Below are 17958 nucleotides of genomic sequence, written 5' to 3'. Positions count from 1 at the left end.
CTCAATATATAAAAGGAAACACATTACAAAAAGAAAGATGAGGAATTATCTGTATTCTCTTATTTCTCTTTCATTTTTACCACTGTTTTGACAAAACCCATGGAATGTAGAAGGGTTTAATGGTATTACTTTCTATTATTAGATTATTGGTAAATTACATCTGATCAATACATTTTATTAATGTTATTATGCTAGTTTAAAACGAATAACTTACCAATCACTCACTAATGATTATAGGACATTCATAGTATTAATAATTTTGATTTTTACTATGTGGATTTGTACTAACATTTTTTTTGTTCACTGTTGTGTGGTGAGTTCAATCTTAAACATGGTCAGAAGTGAGTTACTTGTGGCTGGAATGTTTCATAATTCAAATCTGTTGAAGTGGTGGAAGATTGGCATAAACAACAATGTTATAGTTTATAATGTGCAATAAAAGATAAGCAAGCATTTGAAAGTCAAGGTATGACTTGAGTAATAAGTACTAAATTTTCAACCATTTATTATGATTAAATATCCTTGGGAAGTTTAAGAAAATTAGTAGTAAATGACGGATTGACTTATTAAATCTGGGCTTTAATTCCACCAACAAGACTTCCTTTGGTATGTCCCCACTCCTGATACTAATGTCTAGTGCATTTTGTGAAATGACTTACTTCTTGCAGATGTTGAAAGGGATTTTTTTCTGGGCCAAAATTTTCTTTTTAATGGTTGACATTGTACTGTTTTCTCATTTCCCACACTCTGCTGAAGGAGACTTGTAAACAGATCAGTTCCAATACAAAGAGAGCTGACATATCCTAGTCAGCAGCCAGTAGGAACCAAGAACAATACAAGTGAGAATTACTCTTATCAGCAGTGGTCTCAATTAAGCTCCTAGGTCTAGTAGGCGTATTATTAATTGCAGCCTTAATCTCCTTCAGCCAATAGCCTTCAAGATATAGCTAAAACTCTTGATGATGATGAGTCATCTCTGACTCCAAGAGGTACTGGCAATGCTATATCCTTTGCCTGTCCCTCCTCTCCTTGCTTATCAGTTCTGACAAATTTCTCAATCATTTCAAATCTTTTTATCATTGTCTTTTGTAAAACTTAAATCCCTTGACCTGTGAATATTTCTAATCATTGCATCGAAACAATTAATTTCTGGTTCTCATTCTGCATATGTGATTCCAAGCTTTTAAATTTTTCCATTCATGATATCTTCTCATCTTTAGATATTATTTGGATGGCATGTAGATTAATCATATAGATTCTCATTTTGGTCATAGTCTCAAATGCATATGAAAAGTGTGTGTGGGGGGGGAGGGAGGGCTGGATTCTGTTGTAGTTCCCAGCATACACAGAGGACTATGGATGGCTACTATTTTTGTGAGTTTATTTCCTAATAAACCTTTGTTATACTCCATTCAAAGTTATTTGGAACTCTTTTGTATGCCAGTAAATTGGCACCCAACATGGCCTAAGTCCATGCCATTGCCAGGCCCTGCCCAGAGTCCAGTCTACTGTCAGACTATACCTTTTGGATTCAACTACACATGGTTTGGCTCAGTGGGCCTGCCACAGCAGCTTAACACCTTCCTGCTGTGGATTGAGCCTGCATGGCTTTGTCTTGCTCACTCCCACCCACTGCTTTCTAATGAAACTCTTCTCTGGCTTCTCTGACATCTTTCAGGACTGCTGTGATCAGGACTAGCGCTGACTCTGGGAGCAGAGGCTCCAACCCTGAACCTGGAACACAGTCTTGCTCTCCCACTACAGATCCATGAATGCCTGTCCCAAGTTCTGGACAGAAACCTTGCAGCTCATGACTGCCTGCAAGCTCTGGGTTCCTTGATCTTTCCCAACTCAAACATTTTCCATATGCAGGTATGCTGTTTTTAAGTATTTAAATAAATTTGTTAGTAATTCTAAGTCTCAGGCACTATTTCTGACCTGCCTTACTGTTGTTACTGCGACACCTGTTATACAATAAAGACTATTACATCAACAACATATTTTCTGAAAATTATAACAGAGGTAAGTTATTTTGATTAACAAATAAATACATAAATTTGAAAATTTTAAACAAACCCCAAGACAATCACAGACAACATCACCACCTACTGATATAACAGCTTTTTGTTTCCACTATGGATGAAATCTACAAGAGTTCTATGACCTACATTGTACATATAGTTTTGTGGCCATGGTGGCTATTATTTTTGTTCTTCATAGTACATCCTTAAAGAAATAATTTGATAACAGTTTTAAGAATGAGAAACTTTTATGAAGGCTTTAGCTGAAAAGATTCATACTATTTTAAGTGATAACCTTAATTTTATAGGCAAAACTGATTCTATGTCAATGGATTAGGAAACCTTAAAAAAGGATACTGAAAGACTATCTGAAAAGATTCATACTGTAGAAATTGACTGACAAAATTTGTTTTAAAAGTTATGATAAGCTAGCAGATAGAACATACCTTCAGGAAGGTAATCTACACGCCATCCAAATAATATCTAAAGATGAGAAGATATAATGAATGGAAAAATTTAAAAACTTGGAACCACATGTACAGAATGAGAATCAGAAATTAATTGTTTTGATGAGATCATTAGAAATAGTCACAGATCAAGAGATTTAATTTTACAAAAGACAGTGATAAAAAGATTTAAAATGATTGAGATGATTTGAAATGATTCAACCTATTTCATGCTTTATTTTATTTTTATGAGGTTCCAATTCCTAGGAATTGAACATCAGCCTCCCGAAGAGTTCAATTCAGATGTCAAGATACTGGAGTAATAATAGTCATATCTGCTCCCATGTCCAGTAATCCATAAGATTGAGACCTTCTATGTTTGTCATTCCCAGACAAATATTGTTTCTAGGAATGCCTTGCCTACAATCCCTTCTCAAGAGCCCGATTGTAACACAATTGAATCATTTAGTATTTTGATGTCTATTCATACCTTTGGATATTTTTTCTCCTACGCAAACTGCAGTATTATCATCAAATGATTCAACATTGGTTATATGTATTCATCTTTTGATACTGATTTGACCTTTAAAGATCCAAGTATCTTTTTATATTCTAAGTTGGCATTTTCAAAAGCCAGAGATTCAATAAATACTAGTCTAACTTTGGGTTCTGTATTTTTACAGTTTTAGTTAATGTTTGTGAAAAGTCACTACAGGACTCTCTTGGACCTTGTATGATATTAGTATATGATTTAATTCTTCTTCTTAGTTCATGTATTCTGGCTCAAGCATTCAAGGCGCATGGATAAGATTGTAAGTAGCTTGACTGCAGATCAGCATAATGGCACTTGCCAATAATTTGGAAAGTCTCAAATTCGTTGACTCTAATGTGACATTCCAGGGCTTTAGCCTCCTCTCTCTAATAGCACTTACATTGTAACTGTGGCCCATCTTCTAGCAACTCAGAGACTAACTGAACCCAATCATATTGAGTAATCCTACTGCTTAAAGCCCATGTCTTTACCATCTCTCTAACAAATGTTGAATGCATGGCTTAAGATACTACTGCTTGCTTAATTTCTGTTAGATCTTTTATACATATAGGTTTACATTTACATTCTGTGAATCCATTTGCGTATTGAGTATTTGATGACATTTTAGAGGTAATAACAGGAAATGTAGTTAAAACTCTTGGTTAGTCATCTCTGACTCTGAGAGGTACTGGCAATGCTATATCCTTTGCCTGTTCCTCCTTTCCTTGTTTATCAGTTCAGACAAAAAGACAGAGAGGAAATCTGAGGCCTTACTCAGATATTCATAGCAATGAATCTATGGGGTTGTGATCTGTTGCAGCAATGGAATACCAAGATTAGTATTTCTACAGTCTCTGAAAGAAAACATAAAGCAATTCATATTTCCGGGAAGTATATTATAGGGTACTAAAAAAAATGAATCACCAACAATTTAGACTGTATAAAAACACAAAAGAACTACCAAACATTCAGAGGTACCAACTGCCATACCTTTAAAATGGTTAACTAAAAAAATCTATATGGGTTAAACAATGGTGTTGAACAGAAGAGAAGTTGCAGACTTTAGAACAGTTGGTACAGAACAATTAGATGCTCACCATTTTAAAGAATCAACCAGCTCTTGGAATTCTCCTCTATATGTTGTTAAAAAGAAATCTAGAAAATGGAAAATGATGACAGATCTAAGAGCTGTTAATAATATGATTCAACCAATGCACCCTCTACAATCTGGAATTCCTTTGTCTTACCTATTGGCTAAAGGACAACCTCTTAAGGTATTGATTTTTTTTTTAAATTGTTTCTTCACTATACCTTTTACAAAAAGAAAAAAGACAGAGAAAAATTTGCATTCACAGTGCCTACTTATAACAATTCTCAGCCTACTAAAAAATATCAATGGAGGTTATACTCCAAGAAGGAATGTTAAGTATCCTCACCCTGTGCCAATATTTTGGAAGTCAACCATTGGAGTTTATGTAAGCAATTTTCTGAATCTGTAGTTTGCCATTACATGGATGGAATTTTGCTATCTGATTCAAATGTAAATACATTAGAAAGAATGTTGAGGAAATAAAAAAGTTTTACCTAGTTGGGGATTAAAAATTGCTCCTAAAAAGGAAAAGAGTCTATCAACTCTCTAGGTTACAAAATATGTTTACAGAAATGTAGAACACAAAAAGTGCAAATTAGGAAAGAACAATTGCAGACTCTCAATGACTTCAAAAGATTTCTAGCAGATATTTTCAATCTACAGCCCACCTCTGTGATAACACCTAATCAAATAATTCATTCAAAGAAAACCTTAGTTGCTAACAAAGACTTAAGTAGTCCCAGGGAATTAACAGTTGAAGCCGAGAAAAAAATTGACTTTTGATTGAAAAGAAATTACAGGAGGCACATGTGGATCCTATGGATCTGATTCTTAAAACCATTGTAGTCATATTACCCTCTACATATTCCCTTACAGGAATTTTAATGCAAAGGGAAGATATTATCTTAGAATGGATCATTTTACCTCAGAAACCGAGTAAAAAATTGAAATCTTATGTGGAATAGGTCTTTGAGTTAATATAAAAGGAAAATTGAGACTTCATTATATTGCAGTAATAGACCCAGCAGAAATTATACTATTTTTTATTAATGATAAAATTAAAAATATGGAAAGACAATGAACCCTGGCAAAAAGATTGCACTAATTTTTAAGGAGAGATTAATAACATCTATCCTAAAAGCAATAGAATTATGTGATCAGGTGTTATCACAGAGGTGGGCTGTAGATTGAAAAGAGAGGTAACTAAATCCTTTTTTGCATTGTGCATGACACATCAAAAATTGAAGCCCCTACATTCATTATTAATGCAAATAAGTTAGGAAAGACAGGCTGCAAATCAGAAGATTTACGAAAAATGGAAAAAAGCCTTATATCTAAAAGTCAGAATTATATACTATTCTCATGGTTCTAAGGAATTTTAGAAAATCCCTCAATATAGTTACTGATTCACAAAATGCTGAGTTATTTTGCATATTGAAACTGCTGAATATATACCAGATGATGCAGAATTGACATAATTATTCATTCAGGTTCAAGATATAATCAGGAATAAGCTCTATCTAATATACATAACACAAATCTGACCTCATTCTGGTCTGCCAGGTAATCTAGCACATAGCAATGCAGAAATGAATGAAATCTGTCTGATGGATATTTTTTCACTTTGTAGAATTTGAAAATTTAAAATATGTACACCATACAATTGATCCCTACTCAAGTTTTCAATAGACAAACTGCTTTGTGTTTGGAAAAGGCTGATTTGGTAATCACACATTTACTGGAACTTGTGGCCATCATGGATATACCTGAACAAATAAAGACAGACAATGATCCAGCAAATGTCTCTAAGAAAAAAAAGATTTTTTCCTTATTATAATATAAAGCATATTACAGATATACCACACAATCCTACAGGTCAGGAATTATAGAAAGATCAAATCAAACCATAAAGGATATGTTACACAAACAGAAAACGATGAAAGATAGCACCAGAAATAGATTGCATAAAGCCTTATTAATCTTGAATTTTCTTAATGTTAAGGAGAAACAATGGCAGCAGAGAGATATTGGATAATAGAATAAACTTATGCATTAAATCACCTGATATATTTCAAGAATGTGTTGATTTCAGAATGGAAACCAGGGCAGTGCTACCTAGGGGAAGAGGTTTCTCTCTTGTTTCCAAGGGAGTTGAAAAGCTATGGATACCATCAAAATTAATCAAGATTTGGTTTGAAAAGGAGAAACCTCTTGATAAAGAAAAATGCCAGCTTATCCACAGAATTGACAATACTGTAGTTGTGAGAAAACCTCATAAGTGTTGGGGCATAGCTCTGTTCTTGTCTTTGCTGAAAAATACCCATCTTCAGAAAGTCAAGAGACTGGACAGAAGATGCCTAAAGAAAAGATTCAGAAGGAAAACCAAGCAAAGAGAAATCTACAGTACCAATATTCTCTGCAGAATAAAATTTTCCTACATAGCCATATATATCTTCCTACTTCTCAGTATAATACTAGTTGTGACTCACTTAAAAATCAAAGTTGGCTTTGGAGTTGGACAGTGACTATCCTTTTCTAAATGCAAGCATGTGCTAAAAGAAAAAAAAGAACCTCAGAATTTATATCTCTTATCAGGAGCCAGTTGGTGTGTGAGAGAAGACAGATAAAATTTAGGGGCTAATATTATCAAAACTCTGCTTTAAAAACTTTACTTCTTTCCTTAAGTATTTTTGTCTCTATATTACCTTTCATTGAAGATATGTTTATAAGAATAATGTTTAAGTTTTCCACAGTGTACAATAAATTTTTCTGTGATGTTTCCAGAAGGAAGATGGGGCCCCACAAAAAGGATTCTAACTGATTGATATGATGTCATGATGCTGATAGTACCACTGTTGTCAGGAGCCATTTTCCCGTAAAGTATAGTGGGGACCATTGTCCTGGGGATGTTTGCAGAGAGCCCCACACCCCAACTGTATTGTGAACTGTTTGTTGGCAGAGCCCACCCCACACCCAACTATCTTGAGAGTTATCTGTTAGCGCAACCTGCCCTACATTCCAAGTATCTAGAGAACTGTTTGTGGTTGGAATCACAAAAGGAACAATTCCGCCTGCATAGAGAACACTAGGTGTATCAGCTCATGACCTTCTGACCAAGGACTCGTGACCAAGTGACTGCTCATGACCATCGCTGCAAGATCCCTTCCTGCCCTAGCCATGCCCCTGCCCCCATCCCAACCCAAATTCCTCATCCACGGGCTATATAAGTCACAACCATGATACTAATAAACAGAGGCTTTGACAAACCCTGCTTGGCCTCCTTCCTGTCTCCTGCCCATGTCTTTCAGATAGCACCTCTCCGGGACCCTGGAATAACTGACCAGCCAGGCGGGTTACAATCCCTAGAGTAACTGACCCGCCAAGGCCGTCTACACACTTTAAGATAGGTTTTGGTTACAAACTGATCAAGATGATTCCAACATGGCTACCTGACATGGTGCACCTTTTTACACTATGGCCAGAATTTCAAATAAGAACTGACATAATACCCTACGGACTACTCAGAGACTATCTGCAGTTATACAAGATGTAGTCCTGAAACTTAACTATCATTTTAGTTTTAACAGTATCACATAGAAATAATATTGCCCCCCATGACAGTTGGATATGATGCTAGAAAACAATGTCCCCTCTCCCAAAAAAGTTTGTCCTCAGGGTTAGGGCTATTATTAGGGTTGGTTATAACTGGTATAGGCTTGAGGGTGAAAAAGAAGTAGGCTCAAGGATCTCTCTTGAAAAAAATGGGGAATGGATGGGATGGGACAATAATAAGTACAAGCTTACTCACATTAATAATATAGTGAGTAATAATGAAAATACCTGTGAGCTATTGTTTATAGGTGATTTACATTGGTACAGATTCTTGTATATTGATATAAATGCAAATGATACTTATTATATTGAATATGCTCCTATTTCTGTTTACAATATTTGTGTACCTATGTAAAGTCATTTTGCCATATTGTGTGCATGAATGTTTCTACCTCTGCTTAAGACAGTTTGTATACTGATGCAATTTTAGGATATATTTATCATATTGGACTATACATTTCTACTTCTTATCAAGACACTTATGCATTGTTTACATTTTGAGGTCATTGTACTCATTTGCTGCACATTTGTTTAAAGATTTTTTTTTATTTTAAAAACAAGCAATTTATTAGAAGTATGTTTCATAAAGAGCACAAATTTAGTTAAACTATAAAATGCTACTTCATGGGATGTCAGCATAGCAATGTTCTATTGTTGGTGTCTCATGCTAACCGTGAAGTATTTGTGTATTACACATGCAAAAGTAAGGCCTGGAGGTTAACTTTTTTTAAAAAAAAAAAATATTTATTTATTTATTTATTTATTAGATATATGATATTCTGTCTGTGTGTATGTCTGCAGGCCAGAAGAGGGCACCAGACCTCATTACAGATGGTTGTGAGCCACCATGTGGTTGATGGGAATTGAACTCAGGACATTTGGAAGAGCAGGCAATGCTCTTAACCACTGAGCCATCTCTCCAGCTCCCCTGGAGGTTAACTTAATCTGCTCTAGAATTCATCAATCAGTGGCAGAACCATGACCCAGTCTTAGGTCTGAGCTTGTGTGCTTTCTACTCAGTTCCAAAAGTGACAACCTCAAAAACAAAAACCCTAACAATACCACTTAACTTTCCTCTTAATGAAAAGTCAACTACCAGCCACTTTTCAGTGGTATTTTGGTTTTTTTTACTATCAGGATCACAGTATATCAGGGGAAAATAATATGTTCTTGATAATCATAACACAAAGTCAGACTGGGAAGAACTGGGTCTGTCCCTGAGAGTGTGTTTCATTTTGGAATTCATTCATCTGGTGTCAGGGAAATTAAAATTCATTAATAGAATTAGAAATGAACAAGGAAACTGGGCAGTGGTGGCACACGCCTTTAATTCCAGCGCTTGGGAGGCAGAGATAGGCTAATCTCTGAGTTGGAGGCCAGCTTGGTCTATAAGAGCTAGTTCCAGGACAGGCTCCAAAGCTACAGAGAAACCCTGTCTCGAAAAACAAAACAAAACAAAACAACAACAACAACAACAAAAAAACAGGGAAAACATTAGGCCTGGGGGTATAGCTCAGTGGTAGCGCACTTGCCTAGTATATGCAAGGCCTTCAGTTCAATCCCCAACTAGGCAAAAAGAAAAAAAACAAACAAACAAACAAACAAACAAAAAACCATTTAGATGGCTATTGCCCTGAATCTCTTTGAAAGCATCATTGGCAATGTGACTACTTCCTAATTCTTACCATTTGATAGACAGGACAACTGAACAAATAATTTCAAACACAAGCCCATTCAGCCAATATAAAGCAGTGGAACTAAAAAACCAATTACTATCCAGTTACTGTTATGTTTGGGTTATACTCAATGTCTCTGTAGACCCTGACCAGCAGGGAAATTAGGCAGAAAACCCTACATTACTTAGCCATCATCTGTGGATCCTCCTATGAAGGGAAAAGTTTTGTCCTTATACCCATTTCCTCACTAAGTAAATTAGATACCTGCAGGGCCCAACTATAGAAGAATCAAAGCACCAAAGCTGAAATCAGGATACCTCCTGTACAAATAGCAAGTTTTCCTTGTCAAACTATTCTATCTAGCACTACTTCAGTCCTTTCTTCATCCCAGACCCTTGATTCCCCCAAATTCAGCATTCCAATTGGTGTACCCAGATCATTACTGATTTCAGCTTTCTGGGTTCTTTAATTTGTTGTATAGATATTCTACCCTAAGTGATGAATTGCAAAAAATAATCTTTTCAAGAAACCTTAACAAAATACCAGATTCCATATTAACAACAAAAGGGGATGGAGATTAACAATCTGAAATAGAAAAAAAAGGTATCTGTGGTAGGACAACTCTGACCTCTGACTCCTGTGCTGAAGGAGTCACTAGCAATCCCCACTGTTAAGAGCTGCAGACAACCAGAGTCCATGGGAAGCAGGACGGCTGCTTTCCCTCTTAGTCATCTTCTGAGCTTTCAGCAGACCTTGCAAACGTAGCCACTTTCCAATTCCTGCACTTGCTCATCCTCTCCTGTACTTCAGGGCTAACCACGGGAACATGAACACTTTTTCTTTTTCCTTTTGGTTTTCTTAGTGTCTCTTTCCTCAGTTTCCTCAGAACTGCTAACGCTGAATCATCTGACTGGGAAGTAGCCCTTTCTCCCCCTAAAGGTAAAGATTTTTTAGGAGACTTTTTCGTGGATGTTTTCTTGCTCTTGTGTGGTTGCTTCCTTTTCCTGGTACTAGAAGCTCCAGTTTCTTCTGAGAACTCACTTGAGGAATCTGCTACTATGTCCATAGCTTCCTTTTTGTTTTTCTTCTGTTTTTTGTGGGACCGTTTTTTTCTGCTTCTTTTTATGGGATTTCTTTGTCTTCTTATGTTTGTGGGATTTGTGGGTAGATGCTTTTACCTGGGGAGATGTTTTTTTTTTTGTCTGTTGCAGACTCTTCAGGATACAACTCTTTATAACCACTGTGACCCCATCTGTCTGGCATGTTGGATTCATACTCATATAACTTCTTGTTCCAGGATTTAGCCTTAAGAAAATCATCTTCCAGGTCCCCAGAAATTTCACTTTTTGGCCTCCAGGAGTATCTCTGACTTCCTTCATCAAAACCATCACTTCTTATCCGACTTGAGCTGCTGGGTACCATGTTCCTTCTGGTCCCCTGGTAAGCATCCTCCATTTGCTTCTCTAGTTCTCTGATTTTCCACATGTTAGATTCCTCCTGAATCTTATTGTGAGCATCTGTATGCCGGATGACATTCCTCAGGAGGACTTTTCCCAGTGGGACTCATGACATGCTTTAATCATGCACCGCAGCCTCGCGCGGAGGGGTGGGAGAAAAGGCGGCAGCCTCCTTCCCGATTATTTACTTTTTTAAGTTTCTTAGACTTTAAGTTATATAGGTATTTAGAACTATAGATCAATAGTCATCCATGTTTGTCAAACTTATAGTTAGACTAATCAGGTTCTCTAGATGCATAGAGATTGTATTTCACATAGATAGTAAATAGTCAAACATTTGAAAGAGCTGTAGACTATGACATCTAAATAATTTAGGATTCTCTTGCTGTGAGGCATGATTGGGGTTGAAGACTTAGACTACTTAGAATAGGATAACTATTGAAACATTGAGCATATGTTTCTTGCTTGATGCTGGTTGTAATTCTAATTTTTATATGTTTAAGACTCTTCTTTTTTCCTGGGGCAATGCTTGATATTTGTTCTTGTTGTATATAGTTTTGTATTAGGCTTAGAACACTCTTATTTAGACAGAGGGGGAGGTACTGTGGTAACTTCTTCTGAAAATAGCTTTCAAGATACTGGCCCTCTTTGGGCATGGTCTCATGCTCTGTAAATGCAGACAAAAGTGTGTGTGTCCCTCTTGGCTGCTGGATTCAGTTCCAGTTCCCAGCACACACATAGGACTGAAGATTGCTACTATTTCTGTAAGTTTATCCCCCAATAAATAAAACTTTGATAACAAATTATGGGCTACTTTGAAACTCTTTTGTATGCCAATAGAAAATCATGCCAGTATGGAAATATTAGCTACACAGAGCCTTGACTCTTTAATTACAGGAACCACTAAATGATGAATTTGTGCTGGTTCAATTCACCAATTCAGACAGTAATTGTTATTCATAATAGGTAACTAATTCTATTCTTGAGTTAAAGACTATGTTATGTTTACATATGCCAAGCTGCTACTTACTTTCCCATCCCAAAATGCATATCTTTAGCACCAACAAAGTAAACAATAAGTGCAAAATAGTTATTGATATTCAATGTTATTTGAAACCTGAGACTTTAAAAGGTTTTTGTGTAGTAGTTTATCACAGTCCTAGCAAAATTAAAATATTCTAAATATCATAACAAAGCCTATACTCCAGCTTAATTGAGGGATAATGTCTATTCTAATGTTATCTGATTAATTTTAACACCAAGGAATTTTGAACAGCCCTCTAAAACCCATGCTGGGAAAGAAAGTACATCCTTCTTTGAGATTCCTAGTGCTTCCTTGCAGTCAAGTTGTTCCTCAGTTTCTCCAGGCTATTCAGCTTATTCTCAATCGAGCCATACATCTTCTAGAGTTCCATATTCAGAAAATAGGTTTTCCTTGTGCTGCAAATATACTTGAGGAGTGTGCAGTGCCTAAAATTCAAATCAGGTTATCACACAAAAGTTTATATGGAAACCTTACTGAAGGATTCAGCCAACAAACATTTCCTATAACATATATGTATGTATGTATATATATATATATAATTGTTTCCTTAGATAGACTTATAAATATATATTCATATTTATTTCAAAATAGTAATTAATCTTCAGTCATTTAACCTGACATACAAGACTGTTTTTCTATAAAATTTTAACAATTCCAAAGATTTATTCAAACTTTTTTCCCTCTGAGCATTGAAAGAAATTTAAGAGTTGGTACTGCTCTGTATTAAATTGTTCTTCAAAGGCCATTTATCAGCATATTTTAAACTTACAATCCAATAGAAAGTTGAGGCTTTTGTTGAGCAAAAAAGAATTTTATATATAAAGCTAGAATTCTCTAGATTTTCTTAAAACTTGGCACTTTTAAGTTGGGTCTTGTTGATTAAATTTTCAAAGGTTTGCTTTCAAAGGTTTAAATTTTTTTAGTTTCCTATAAGGAAAATGCAGCCATCCAATAAAATGTTGGAGACATTTCCTTAAACATATATACCAATGATGGATAGGCAAATAACAATGAATCCTACATAATAGAAGCATGAGACAAAACTCACAGGTACCCACTGCTTCCCAGAACAAAGCACTAGCTAACGTTCAATTCCTGAAGTTACTCATTTAACAAATATGCAATGAGTTCACACAATGGGCCAGGCACTGTTGTTTTCACTTATGGATGGGGACATAAATAAGCTCTATCTTAAGTACAGGAGTCAACTAAGCAGGGAAAGATTCAATATACCTATGATACCAACATACAGTTTTCCCGAGGTAAACATTTGAATAATTCCTCAAGATTTCCACTGCTATATTTCTCATCCTGCAGTTCAACTACAAAGGATTAACCACACTCAAATCTAAAAAGGGCAATTGGTAAAGAATTAAATTTTGGACCAAAATATTTTCTATGTAAGCCAGGTTTTGGCTTTCCTAGGTAAGCTTTGCAACCATGGAAAATATAACTTGCACTGTGAGTACAATTTGGGGTATAAATGGCTATGCCAAAAATAACCAGATGTGAAGTAAGACTGTTCCTCTTACTTCAGCTAACACCCTACAATAACATTAAGATAAAGAACGAAAATGAAGCTACCAAGCCTATCTTCAAGAGGTTTTCAAACAGTCACTCTAGCTAACAACTTAGCTTCTCATCTGGCCTGATAAAAGTAGAATTTCAGAGAATATTTGAAAAGAAAGAAAACACAGCCACAAGACCTAACAAAATCAAAAAAAGGAAGTTTGTTTTCTCTCTTCTCCACATGTTTCACTAGTATCATGAAGGGAATTGGCTCCAACAGCTTCAGATGTTCAAAAAACACACCTGACACAGTCTCTGCAATGTTGAGAAATACTGGTTCAAGCTGAACCAGAATTCCAGTTCTAAATTTGAAGGAACAGGGGAACCCTGGAAGACTCTTCTCCTGGAGAATAAGAAGGCTGGGTAGCAGCTGGAGTAGAAAGTATGAGCAGAGGGCTCTGAAGGAAGATATTAGACAGGGCAAATCCACGTTATATTTGCTAGCATAATGTCAATTTCTGCACAGTCCCTGGGTCCCGTACATCCTTCAGAAAGATGTCTACTTGAATAAGAAAGAGTCAACTGCAAAGAAGTACCTGTCAAATTAAGGGAAGCTCCACAGTGAAATTCCTGGACTAACTATCGTAGCCTGAACTTGTGTCCCACCAAACACATGCCTGTTGTGTCAGGAATTAGGGACAGTGTGAACGAAGGGTACTGTTCCTACCCAAACATCACATAAGGCAGACCCCTTCTGCCAAGAACAGAAGTATAGATTCCTAAGAAAAACTAGAAAAATACAATAAACCAAAAAATTATTGTGAAGTGAAAACCAGAGTTGGCACACCCAAACCAATGAAAAATACTGAGTTTCAGTTTCATTTGAATTAAGAACATTCTGGAAATTTTAATAATCAAAAATTAGTCTTAACTATTGCAATTAAGTTTTGTTTGTAACAGAAGATGTAAAAATTATGATTTCTGCTTAATATACATCAAATGCTGGATCTGATAATGTGGCTAAAGAAGAAAGAGAAAGTATTTTCTGGCTTTGAGAACAGGTCTTTCAATGAAATCATTATAAAAAGATTACAGATAATGCCCATTAAGCTATTACCACAGTGCCTGACATGAGCAATGATTTTAATAAATATGAGTTACTCTTAGGATTATTCCCATGTCACTTTCAGATACTCTACTTACACATATTATCCGCACTCTTTCCAATCAATTGATAAGGTAGCCATCTATGTGTTTTATAGATGAAAAAAATAGGAAAGAGAAAGGGAAAGCAGCAGCAGCCAGCTTAATTCCAGCAAGGCAGCATGGGCTCTATTAACAGCCAATGCAGAGATTACCAGATAACTGGCTTTGACCAGCTCAGAAATACTTAGCTTCCAGATATCTGCTCAACAAAAGAAGGGTAATCCACTCAGAATGAAAGATAAGGCAGCTCTTCCAAACGAAAAACTTCAAAGGGATTTTAAAATGTATGGAATGATAGAATGATCTAATGATTCCTTGTAGTCTTTCTTGAGAATGTCCCCTGAAAACAATTTCGAGCCAAGGGAATTCAACAAGAATGAAGCATTGAAAGGAAGAAGGAGGAAAAGGAGGAAGAAAAAGAGGGTGAAGAACAGGATGAGGAGAAGTTAACATCATATGAGACCAAAAGTATAATACTGGTTTGGGTGTGTGGCTGATTGGTAAAATTCTTACCACAAAAGCATGAGAACTTGAGATAATAGACTGCCAGAACTTACATAAAAAGTAAGGCATGATGGGCCCATATAGCCTAACTGTTATCTTAGTGTTTCAGAGGTGGAGTCAGCCCATTCCCGGGGCTCATTTGTTAGACAGTGTAACCTAATCCATAAGTTTCAGGCAAGTGAGGAAAAAAAAAAGCTGTTGAAAATCCACCATAGGCAACAAGTAACAAATGACAACCAAAGGTAACAGTTGACAGACCTTTGGCCTCTACATGCATAAACACCCAACCACAAATAAATTCTCTCTCTCTCTCTCTCTCTCTCTCTCTCTCTCTCTCTCTCTCTCTCTCTCACACACACACACACACACACACACACACACAGAGAGAGAGAGAGAGAGAGAGAGAGAGAGAGAGAGAGAGAGAGAGAGAGAGTATAATACAGAAATTTGACAGTTCCCAGATAGAGAGCATCAGATAGGGCTGTGAACTCTGACCCAGGAATCCTCCTCAGGAATTTCCTTCAGTATACCTCTACTGAAATGTAGAACAAGTTGCTACAGAGGTCTTTTGCCTTAAGCTCAAAGCCAAAAAACTGAAGTTAAAAGTCTGTAATTTTAGATAAAATTGAAAGTTATGTTACTAGTGTTAAATTTCAATTACTTTTTAATTTATATTATGCAACCAAGTCAATGCACATTTAAAATTGCAATAGTATACAATTTCTTAATGCAATTGTCACAATTTCTGTTTCTAATATAAATTCCAACAAAAGAGCAAGAGAAAAGCATGGCAAGAAAGTCTGGATGGATAAGGGCAAAGGCTAAATATAGAGACTTCACTAGAGTTCTCAGAGTGGCAACAATAATTACAGGTTTGAGCTTCCGGCAATTACTACATATTCTCAAAGTGTAGTGTCTCTCTTCCATCTATGAATCTGCAGTGGTTTGGTGACATCATCCACATAAAACACAGGACCCAGCTTTGATAAGATGCTCTCATATCTAAGCAGATACTTGAAACAATTTGGGTAATTGCCAAGGAAAAAAAAGGGAAAAATAAGTGAATTATTAATGTAATATTTAATGAGGACAACTGGGGAGGCAGTGCAGTATCAATAAAGAAGAGCTGGGACTCTTAGTCCTCAATATATCCTCTAGTCATGAATCTAACAGACTCCAAACAGGAAAATGAGTAGTCAAATTCGGGACCATGTACAAACCAGTTTACAGGGAGAGCTGATAGAGTCCTTGAGGTGAGGTTTATGTAACACCACCAAGTGCAGCCTGGCCATGTATCATTTCAAAGTGATAGTTGATAGTGCAAATGCTTCAGAAGCTTGTCAACTCTTAGATCAAATTGTGAGATAGAAAGAGCGAATAATTAGGGGAAGGCATGTAGAAAGTCTATGAGAGGAGAACAGTGAAGTGTGTTTTATGGAAAGCTGTTTCCAAACCCTACCATACTTTCCACAGTTCTTTACAGAACTCATTATGCTAGAAAGCAGCTAAGCAGATCTGAAGGCTGAAGATAAATAAACATTGATGTTCCTGGTTTTTTTGCTCTAAAGTTGTACCTCACAAGGAATGAGAAGTAAGAATGTAATTGACGGTTCATTTCTATTTCAACTTCTGCTCTTTCTTTTTAAGATATCATGAAAACATAGTATCAACTAACTGAAATTTACTGTGCCCATGAAACCACTTTAACTATTGTTAAAGGCTTGGTTAAAGAGGTCTTTCTTGGATGTGACAGAATTTAACTGCTTACCATTCAAATCTAGTCAACATTAATTTTGTTTTTTTAAAAATTTTCTAAAGTAAAAAAAAAATTTTCCAAAGTATTATTAGTCTCCTATAATATATAGAATTCCTATTCCCTACACTAAAATCAGAATGTCTTAATGGAGTGTATGATTATATACAAGTGTTCTTATATATACTGGGGAAGAACAGGTAGTCATGAAATGTATCTACACCAATGGGATTGCATTACCATTTTGTTGGTATTGTGTCAAAGGTCAAAACAAACACTGTAAGCATTGGAGTAATACTAATTTGGAAAAGGGATGCAAGAGAGATATAAAAAGCATTAAAACCAGTGACAACTGAGTGATTCAACAACTTTTGAGCTGGGTTCTGATGGAGGAGAGTCTTCTGTTTTGTGTTAATTTCATTGGTTAAATAAAGAGGTTGCCTTGGCCCTTTGATAGGACAGAAAATTAGGTAGGCGGAGTAAACAACAGAATGCAAGGAGAAAGAAGCCAAGTCAGGCAGTCGCCATGATTCTCCCATTCCAGACATACACAGGTTAAGATCTTTACCAGTAAGCCAGCTTGTGGTGCTACACAGAATATTAGAAATGGGTTAGATCAATATGTAAGAGCTAGCCAATAAGCGGTTAAAACTAATGGGCCAAGCAGTGTTTAAAAGAATACAGTTTCTGTGTAATTATTTCAGGGCATAAGCTAGCCATGCGGGAGCCCGGGCGGCCGGAAGGCAGCCCACCGCAGCTTCATACAACAGGGTTCTTACCAATGTCTAATTTCAGCCTCCAGTAAATAAGGAGGTCAACACCGTATCTTCTGCCTTACAGAAACTTCAATGTCTAGTTTCATTCTGATGACCAACAGGTGGCACCAAATGGAGCCCATAAGTGATGTGAAAATTTAAATTCAGAAATGAGAAAAGATGAAGTGGGGAGAAAGAATGGGATTTAATAGTTAAGTTTTTATACAGCACATTGCCTGATGAAATACTTTCACTGAACCCACATAATATGTAGAAAATGTAGCTATGAAATGCAAGAGATAGGGAGAAAACCCTCGAAAATATAATGGTCCTTGAAATGCATATTAGGCTT

At 36.2% G+C, this 17958-nt stretch overlaps 1 protein-coding gene and 1 pseudogene across 6 annotated transcripts in view; both read right to left on the bottom strand.

The window, feature by feature from the left end:
* The window catches only part of Ralyl (RALY RNA binding protein like), an 806300-nt gene that overhangs the window by 559468 nt on the left and 228874 nt on the right, over positions 1-17958 (bottom strand). The window lies entirely within an intron of this gene.
* LOC130887820 (uncharacterized protein NKAPD1-like) lies at positions 10102-10949 on the bottom strand (annotated as a pseudogene).

Source organism: Chionomys nivalis, chromosome 16 (assembly GCF_950005125.1).
Source record: "Chionomys nivalis chromosome 16, mChiNiv1.1, whole genome shotgun sequence".
NCBI classification, from domain to species: domain Eukaryota; kingdom Metazoa; phylum Chordata; class Mammalia; order Rodentia; family Cricetidae; genus Chionomys; species Chionomys nivalis.
The sequence above is the reverse complement of the archived record's forward strand: the minus strand, read 5'-3'. Positions and strand labels throughout refer to the sequence as shown.